Raw genomic sequence first — 10,326 nt, forward strand, 5'->3', positions numbered from 1 at the left:
ACTAGCTACTTCTTTGATAGGCTTAAATTTTATCTTTATCAATACTTTGAGACTCCATGCTTGATACAATCTGTATTGCTTCTGTTGATATGCAAAGTAATATTTTAAGTGATTACTTTCAGTTAATATACTTGCTCATTAAAGATAATCTGGAATAACAATAGCTAACATTTTATGTACTAACAATGTCCCAGGCAATGTTGTAAATTGCTTTGCATGAATTGAAATCTCTGAATCTTCAGACCAGCTGTATGAGTTAGGTACTATTATCATCTGCAAATGAGGAAATGGAGGCACACAGAGATTAAGCTCCTTGCCTCAAATAACACACCTAATAACCAAGTTAGGAATCAAACCTGAAAGTCTGGCTCCAAAATCTATTATTTTAATCACTTGGTAGAGCACAGAAAGAGAAAGCAGGATAAAAAGATGAGCTGAATGGTAGATAACTTTTGGAAGCTGTGTGCCTGCTTAGAGAACCCTCTTCTTGAGAACTACTCTCAGCCACAATGATGTGCAGCCCCAAAGTCAAGGTATTTTGTAGCATATTACCCAGCTATTGCCTAGATAAAGGATGTACACTTACTTAATTCAAGCCTGGTCAAGCAGGTTTTCTCTCCCGGTGATAGGGAATAGAATCAGAGATGTGCCTATGGTCATGATGGCAGTGATGTAGGCCAAAGGAGCTATGGTGTGAGGGTCAAGAGGCAAGGGTTTTAGAAATAAGCAGAGAAAGCCAGTCGACAGACATGGAAAAATTAAAGAAATACACAGAGGGAGGCTGTGAGAAGACCCAGAGTGAGTATGCGTTGGGTTCCTAATTCCTCAATTGTGCAGACTTTGCTTGGGTCCTGTGGGATGCCTGAGTTTTCTTCTAAAACATTTGTCCTTTTCTTTAGGCTAGGAAAAGTTTTCTGCCACCTACAACCCAAAGAATATTAACTGTCACGCAAAATTCCCAATCCCCCAAACAACTGTTGGCCATTTTTCTGTAATTGTTCCAAGACTTTATCAGTTTATACATATATATATATATTTAAAGATTTATTTTTTATTGATTTCTCTCCCATTGCCTCCCCGCCCCCCCCCCCCCACCAGTTATCTGCTCTCTGTGTGCATTCATTGTGTGTTCTTCTGTGACCGCTTTTATCCTTATCAGTGGCACCCGGAATCTGTGTTTCTTTTTGTTGAGTCATCATGCTGTGTCAGCTCTCCATGTGTGCAGCACCATTCCTGGGCAGGCTGTACTTCCTTTCGTGCTGGGCGGCTCTCCTTACGGGACGATCTCCTTGTGCATGGGGCTCCCCTATGCGGTGAAAATCTTCAATGTGAAAGCTGGAGTAGTAGCTTCTCTTTGCACTGATCATTGTAAGAAAAGACCTTTCTTATGTTGCCATGTAGCCTTCATAAGCATCTTTAAAATTTGTATATAGTTTGTGACTTCTTTACATTCTATATAATTGGTCCAATCTTCTTGAGTACCCATATGGAAGCATTCAATATATCTTTAATCCTTATAAAAAGTTCCTTTAGGTAATATTGAGTATCTTGGATATTTCAGCCCTGCCTAGAAATATCCAAGACAGTGCCTGGGTGTATAGGATTAAGGGACTCGTTTATGTGCCTTCATTGAAGGAAAAAGGGCTCAGGATCTTCTGGACCTTTTATAATTGTGCTGTTCCAAAGGTTTATTTGTTAAGGTAGGAACATAAAACATAATTCATTTAATAGTCATGCACATTTTTATACCTAATGTATACAAATTAAAGACCAATATTAAATATTTAATATTGAAAAATGTTCCTTATCTCCTTTTAGAACTTTGCCAATACTGCACTAATTCATTAGAACCTTCAATACTGTGTCTTGGTACCCAAAGAAAATGGACTCTGGTACTACCGTTATGTAAGAATCAATTGCATTCATGGGATCTGAAAGGAAGGATTTGACAAGTGAAATAATTTGTCTTTTATTTTACAATTTGTCAGCAGCATCACAACACATAAATCTTCATGGCATTTGGTTGTGGATTTTCATCTTAAATATGTGGAGAAGAATCTCCCTGAGGCCTGAACAGCATTAATGACAAGAACAGATGTTTTAAGCTTATTGATTGTACTTTATCAGTTCTGAGCACAAGATCTGAAGTGGTAAAGGAGTCCATGTGTGCTTAAATAAATTTATTTTTGGGCATAACTGTGAAATACTGAGGCTTCTAATGTATGATATTCAGGTCAGGGACTCCTTTTGCCTAGATCCAATTAGCTGCAAGGTCTCCCTCTAACTATAATGTAGCACCAAGTGTACTTCAGTGGTATGTACCCCAAGTTGTACAGGGAACCCTATAAGATGGTTCCCTCTCAGGTTATCACATGGGTACTTGAGAGCAAGATTTTCTCACCTGTGATATTTACCTTTATTTATTTAATACCCCTTTCCCATCTTCTAGGCAAAAGCACCAAGGGGTAAAATTCAGAGCACAGGTCTGATATTTTGTCTCCTGCCTCTCCTTCTTCCTTCTCTCTCTCACTCCTAGGAGATTCCAAGGACTTCCTCCTTGGCATATCTTTTTTTTCCCCCATAGATCAGTAAATCACGTCCTTGGTAACAAAAACAGGAGTATCTTCTCTACCCTAAAAAGATCTCTTTGTGAAGAGTCTTCCAGGTTTGGTTTTGAATAAGATAAAAGTGTTAGGGGATCAAGTAAATTTCAAACATTTCCTCTCTAGAAAATAGCTTTGGTTCATAGTCTTATTTTTGAAAACTGTCCTTCTTTTTCATCACATTCCTTTAGTAACAAAGTCACACCCTTTCCAAGCATAATGATGCTCCACTTTATACTATAGGTCAAGATATTTAATATTAATAATTACATTTATTAATATATCCTAAAATCCTGCAACTACCCTACAGAATGGCATAATCATCCACATTTTGTAGATGAAGATACTGAGATTTAGACTAATTTGTCTAAAGTCATACAACTAATAAAATGATAGGTTTGAAAAAATGAATGAATAAATGTTGGCATTCTTGAATACACATAGAAAATGAGATGAATACCAAATTATTGCTATCATGTAAAGGTACTGTTATTTAAGGTTATTGGTTACAAGCAAATCCCTGATTGACACAAACAAAAAGGAATTCATTGTGTGAAAGACACCTTAAAACTAGTCTTGTTAACACTGAGTGTCTAAGGAAATTTTGGAGGACTGGGAAGGAAGAAGAAGAGGAAGAGTCCTCTAGGAGCAACCATTTGATTAGCATGGTTCTGTTCTTGCGTCATCCAATTCCGGATTCACATGCCCAGAAACAGCATCTGATTGACAGATATTAAGTCATACCAGGGGCTCTACCACACAATGAGGGATAAAGTGTTTTCCTGAATTTCAATGTGGCATTATTAGGAAGGAGAGATGGATGCTGGGAAGCCAAACATTAATATTACCATGCTGACATCATGGTGGAGATAACACCACTTTAAAACATATACTATATTCCAGAAAATATGCTTCGTGCATCCCAAGCATTCTCTCATTTAGTCCTCACAACAACTCTATGAAGTAGACATTTTTATGTATAGGCTATAGCTCTGATCACTGAAGCTTTAGCAGTTTATTTATTTATTTATCCATTTATTTATGTATTTATTCATTTTTAAGATATATTTATTTCTTTCTTTCCCCCACACACACCCCAGTTGTCTGTTCTCTGAGTTTATTTGCTGTGTCTTCTTTGTCCGCTTCTGTTGTTGTCAGCGGCATGGTTATCTGTGGTTTTTTTTTTGTTGCGTCATCTTGTGTCAGCTCTCCATGTGTGTGGCACTATTCTTGGGCAGGCTGCACTTTCTTTCGCGCTGGGCAGCTCTCTTTACGGGGCGCACTCCTTGGGCGTGGGGCTCCCCTACGCGGGGGACACCCCTGCGTGGCACGGCACTCCTTGCGCACATCAGCACTGTGCAGGGGCCAGCTCCACACAGGTCAAGGAGGCCCAGGGTTTGAGCCATGGACCTCCCATGTGGTAGACGGACGCCCTAACCACTGGGCCAAGTCTGTTTCCCTTATCAGTTTAAATTGTTTTCTCTAGGTCATAAAGATTCTAAGTTGCTGAACATAGACTGGAATCCAGGCATATTTGCTCAAAGCTGTTTTTTTTTTTTTTAAACTCTTAACATGATTACTGCTTTTCTTTCAATAGTGGGCTGGGGAGACTCATAGGAAGAATGGAGAAAGGAACAGCTTCCAGCTTAGGTTCCTTCCAGCTTCCTAGCTAATCCCTCAGAAATACTGAACCCTAAAATTTATGCCCCTCAATACACATTTATTCTAAACTATTAATAGTTCAAACATAATTTTTTACTTCCTACTCCTTATATCAAGTGCTGCCTTGAACTTTTGATATTTCTTTTTCAACAGAAATCATTGGACCAAAGTAACTATTTTTTTTTTTACCTTTGATGGACTTCCTGGAAATCTAGTCTTCCACACAATTGAGGAAACTGGCAAAATGTGGTCTCCAATAGCTTATGGCAATTAGAAGTAGAAGAATGATGTTTGCCTCCACACTTGGCTTGGTGGCCCTTGGCAAAGTCTCTGCATTTTAATCTTTGCTTAGGGCTTTCCATCCTGTGTGAACTTAAGCAAGCTACTTAACCTTTCTGAATCTCAATTTCCTTTCCTATAAAATGTGAATAATAGTAATACTTCACTCACAAGGTTGTCATGAGGATCAAATAAAATAATATGCTAATAAACAAGGAAAGTATTTGGCACATTAAATACTCAATAAATTCAAATCTATATTGCAGCAACTTGGGACATTTTGAAATGATGTTAGTTATGTTCTCACTGTCCTCCAATTGAATGCCCATAAGCAGATTTAAAGACTCTACTGGTAAATAGCAAATTCCTTCTCCTGATGCATGAGGAGAAGGCAGAGATGAGACTAGACACCTAATAGCATCTATTATTATATAAAATCTGTTATTAAGAAATACATGACCTAATGCATAGAATAGGATTGAGAAAACTGAGTTAAAAGTGAGCCTATAAAAGCCCTGTAAAATGTAAGCATATTCACAAATATAAACAGACATTTGATTTTATGTTCACTAAAGTATCATAAGAAAGATCTTGAGCAAAATAGCACTGTTACTAATTTACATATTGTTTCTTTTAAAATGATTGAAATAGATACAACCCCAGGTATTGGTTCTTCTGAGGGCTACAGAGACCCACAGGTTTTATGTTCATGGCAGATGGAGTTCACTGCCATGTCAGTTGGCCTTTCTTTGGAGTCGGTGTTTCTGCATGATGGACCTGGACTCAGATGTGATCTCTTTTCACAAGCCTTCCCTGTTACTTTACCAGAATTGTAGTTGGTGCTGGGGTTTAAGATATATTTAGGGGATCTGAATCTCTGGACTGACCATATGATAGCCAGGCCCTGAGCCTCAACAGACTTCAGCTCCTACACTCTGGTTTATTGGACTTACCCCACTCAGCTAACATGGAGTTGAAGAAGGTCAACCACCACACCATGGAGCCAAGAGTGCCTACAACTGAAAGCAGGAGGATTGCATCCAGTATCCATGTGGAATCTAAGCCCCCTCTTGACATAGATGTGGAATGAACACAACCAATCCGAGGTCCACAGAATGGAGGAATAGAATAAGGATTAGAGTGGACTCACTGTTGTTCTATTCATGAACTATTGTGGTTAGTAATCAAAGAAAATGTGGCATTGGTGTGGAAACAGTGGCCATGGTGGCTGCTGGGTGTGTGGAACGGGAAGAAGAGATGAGATGTGGAGGCGTTTTCGAGACTTGGAGTTGTCCTGGGTGGTGCTGCAGGGACAATTACCGGACGTTGTAGATCCTTCTGTGGCCCACTGAATGGAATGTGGGAGAGTGTGGGCTATGATGTGGACCATTGACTATGAGGTGCAGCAATGCTCAGAGATGTATTTGCCAAATGCAATGGATGTGTCATGATGATGGGGGAGAGTGTTGTTGTGGGGGGAGTGATGAGGTGGGGGGGTGGGGGGTGCATGGGGACCTCATATTTTTTGAATGTAATATTTTTAAAAAATGAATTAATATAAAAAAGTTAAAAAAATAAGATTCAGGAATAATGATAGTACATCAAGGAAAATACCAATATTTAAAATTATAAAAATATCACAGAATAATGGAATACTGAACATTAGTATTGCAATCAGTGTATAAAAACAAATGGATTTCTTCTCCTTTGCCCAGTGAGCAGGACAGGACTGATGACTTTGATGACTACACCAACACCTACCAAATTTATTCTAAGGATCCCAAAAACTGTCAAGAATTCCTTGCCACATCAGAAGTCACCAACTGGAAGCAACATTTACAGATCCAGAGTAAGAGGACTGGAATATGTGCAGGCTGCAGGGACCTCCCTTCTATGCTGTCACTTTTCATTCCAAGCACATTCCCCTACAACTTTTACTTCCTTCTGCCAAACCCCAGACTCTTATCCTGCTGTCTATTTCATATATTAACTTCCATCACCTTTTCAGTGGAACAGAACTCAAAGACTGCAAGTTATAGGGTTGATATAAAGAACTTTGAGTAATATAATTTCTTGGGAGTTGAGCATTCAGGATCAATTCTGCTGACATATTCAGGATCCCTTCGGTTAATCGAGTGTGAGAACAAAGATTCCCTCTGACATTACCTTCCTGTAATACAAAACCACAACTCATTCTTCATAAAGCACCTCAGGTCACCAAGGACAACTGTTGTGGTCACAAAAATGCCCTCTGGAGTCAGACCACGTAGGATGACGTTCTTGCTCTGCCTTTCACTTAAATTATCTTGAGCAAGTGACTTAGTTTATCTGTTGCCAAGTTTCCTCGTATATAAAAATGAGGGTAATAAAAGTACCTAAAAGATTGTAAAGAATAAACGAGACCCTGATGGAAAGTTGTAAGACCAATACCCAGGCATGCAAGATGTGCTCAATCAAGTTTGGCTACTATATTTTAAGCACCATGTCTCTGATTTCATAGAGATATAGTTAAAATTTCTAATGTTATCTCCATTTTGCTAAAAGGAAAATATGCTCAGGAAGAGACTGAGCTAGGACACATCGGTAGTGGCAGCAGCAACACCAGAAGCAAGGTTTTCTGACTCTGTGTTCTGTATTCTTCCTTTAGGCAACTTCTCATAGCATCTGAATGGACAATTATATCTTGCCTTATATACCCTGCTCTAGGTTCACAATCAAGCCTGGATGAGGTGATACAAAATATTGCAGCCATGAAATTGGTCAAGGTCAAGTGAACACAATGCATTCTCTATATGACGGCTGAGACAGCAAAGAAACTGATCCCTTCTTTGCTGGAGGCAAATAACTTGTCTCTGAAATCTGTCAAACCCAAGGACATGTGAGTTTAATAAATGATGCTCTGCTCTACTTGCTATGGAAATAACCTCCAAACTTCTCTTCCTGATCTCACTCTTGCCTCTATTCCGTTGCCTCTATACCGTTTGCCTCTATACTGTTTTTCTGCACATTAACCATGATCCTTTTCATATATAATGTGGATTTTGTCATTCACTTGCTGAAAAGCCACCAATGTTCCTCAACTCACCATGAATAAAATCCAAACATCTTTATTGGTCTTGAAGACCCTTCATGACTCATCACCTTCTCTTGTCCCTTTTGCTTACTCCTTCCAGTAGCTTTGGCCTTCTTTTTTTTAAAAAATATTTATTTATTATTATTATTTTTTAATTACATTAAAAAAATATATGAGGTCCCATTCAACCCCACCGCCCCCGCCCCCCACTCCCCCCACAGCAACACTCTCTCCCATCATCGTGATACATCCATTGCACCTGGTAAGTTCATCTCTGAGCATCACTGCACCCCATAGTCAATGGTCCACATCATAGCCCAGACTCTCTCACGTTCCATCCAGTGGGCCCTGGGGGGATCTACAGTGTCCCGTAATTGTCCGTGAAGCACTATCCAGGACAACTCCACGTCCCGAAAACGCCTCCACATCTCATCTCTTCCTCCCGTTCCCCACACCCAGCAGCCCCCATGGCTACCGTTCCCACACCCATTTCACATTTTGGCCTTCTTTTTGTTGCTTGATTCTCATTTGTTCACTCATGATTTTGGGCCTTTGCAGCTGCTGTTAATCTGCCTACAATATCCTTCCCTCTGATCTTCACATACTTGCCTCTTTCTTGTCATTTACTCAGAAAGCACGTATAAAATCACCTCCTTCCATGATTCTTCATCACATCACCCACTTTTTATTTTCACTTTGAGATTATCAGGATCTGAAATCAGCTTGTGCCTACTTGTAGCTTTAATCCTCCTCTGCAATACTGCAAATCCCATGGGAGCAAGAACTTCCTTTATCTTGGTCATTGATATATCCTCAGCAACTAGAACATTGCTGGACACATAGTAGGTCTTAATAAATATGCATATAAAGAATGACTTCACTTCACAGAAAGGTTCCCAATAAAAAGAATTTAAACAAAATATGTACACACATATACACATGTATATTCCCCCACCCCACCTTACTTTCCAATGTAACAATGAATAGAATTAAAAACTGATGGTGGGGATTTGATTTGGAAATCCTCAATTCAATGGCCCTCTGGGTATTATGCTCCTGGAAGAGCTTAATTCACATTGTCTAACACCTTACACCATAAAGTACCTCATGTCTATAATCTCATTTGATCTTCTAGTCACCCCTGTGAGACAGACGGGGTAGGAGACATTGCCCTCATTTTCAACAGAAAGCAAGCTCAGAGAATGAGGTGGCTTGTCCAAGGTCAGGTGGATGGAATGACATTATTAGGGCTTGAGTAAAGGTCTTCCAGTTCCATATTCAGAGCTCTTTCCCAGGACTCTCCCCAAAGCCATTGAAGCATTCAGTTTTCTGTAACTGGAGGGGATGGGTATCTGCACTCTATGTTGCTACCACAATCTGGACTTCAGCTTTTGCATACATTCAGCATGGTTGTCAAAGTCCTTTCTGACACCAACGTTGTAAGATTCCATGATTCTAAGCTCTGGCTGTACTACTTACTACAATAAACTTTGGGGAGCTCATTTACTCATTTTCTTATCTGTGAAGCACTATGTGGAGGGTAACAGCAATGTTGAGAACAACCTTCCTTAATTTTTACAGAGTTCTTTTTGTTTGTGAGGCACTATCCTAGATACTTGTGAGATGATAGCTCTTATACTATTCATATCTGTCTTTTGAGGAATGTGCCATCAATATCCCCATTTTATAGAACAAGAAATAGAAGCAGGCATATGTTACTTGCCCAAGGTTACACAACTAAAATGGTTATGAACTCAGGCAGTCTAGCTATAGGGTCTATGTTCTTACCTACATTCTTATTTTATCAATCAAGAAAATTCGGGGGTAAATAAATATAATACCTCGCACTATGACTGATATTTTGAGCTCTTCTTTTCCCTTGATCCCCCACATAGCAACCAAGAAATATTTAAACCCTCATCTCTTGATGTCACTCACGTGGCCTTGGTGGATGGACTTTGGCATTTTGGTGGGAATGAGAGGAGCCAGAGATTCATTGAGCATTGTATCTGAAACTTCCCCACCTTCTGCCTGCTGGGACGTGAGGACATCCCTGTGTCCTGGATCTTGATGGACCAGTCTGGAGAGATAAGGATGGCAGGCACAGTGCCCAAGTACCAGGCACAGGGCCTCATCTTCTATATCCTCTATTCCCAAATTCAGGTTCTCGATGAACTTGATATATAACCATACAGATAGAGCCAACAAAATAGTTCAGAAAGTGAATCACACTTTGCAGTTGGTTCCCTTGCCCTGTGACTGGAACCAGTGGAACTGTGTGCCTCTGCGAATCCAGCCCTGAAATGAAGACAGTGTCAGATCAGCCTCAGTGTCTGGGAGAAACCAAATGGGTATACGGAGAGAAAAAATAACATGTAATCAGTGGTGAAGGAGTTGGGTCTATCCTGTCCTCAAATCACTCGTGGATGGGCAAATCTGGCCTGGCCAGATCTTCCTGGGGTGATTCCTGGCCTTGTTTAGCTCTCTACAGATCTGTATCTTGGGGCTGCTTTTTTCTCAGCTGCATGCTGCCCTGATTCTTCTCCTAGAACTCCTTGCTCAAAAATGGATTGTTGTCAATGAGCACCTTTTATTTTATGATCCTGTGTTTTAGGTTAAGAAATACATATTTACATAAATATGTAGAAAAAGTTTAGATGACAGTACATTGAAATATTAATGGTGAGGGAAGCAGACTTGACCCAGTGG

At 39.8% G+C, this 10,326-nt stretch overlaps 1 pseudogene; it reads left to right on the top strand.

Annotated features, from left to right (window-relative positions):
- Positions 1 to 661: 661 nt before the first annotated feature.
- LOC101427883 (glycine N-phenylacetyltransferase-like) lies at positions 662 to 9,919 on the top strand (annotated as a pseudogene).
- Positions 9,920 to 10,326: the final 407 nt, after the last annotated feature.

This window comes from Dasypus novemcinctus, chromosome 10 (assembly GCF_030445035.2).
Source record: "Dasypus novemcinctus isolate mDasNov1 chromosome 10, mDasNov1.1.hap2, whole genome shotgun sequence".
Lineage (NCBI taxonomy): Eukaryota > Metazoa > Chordata > Mammalia > Cingulata > Dasypodidae > Dasypus > Dasypus novemcinctus.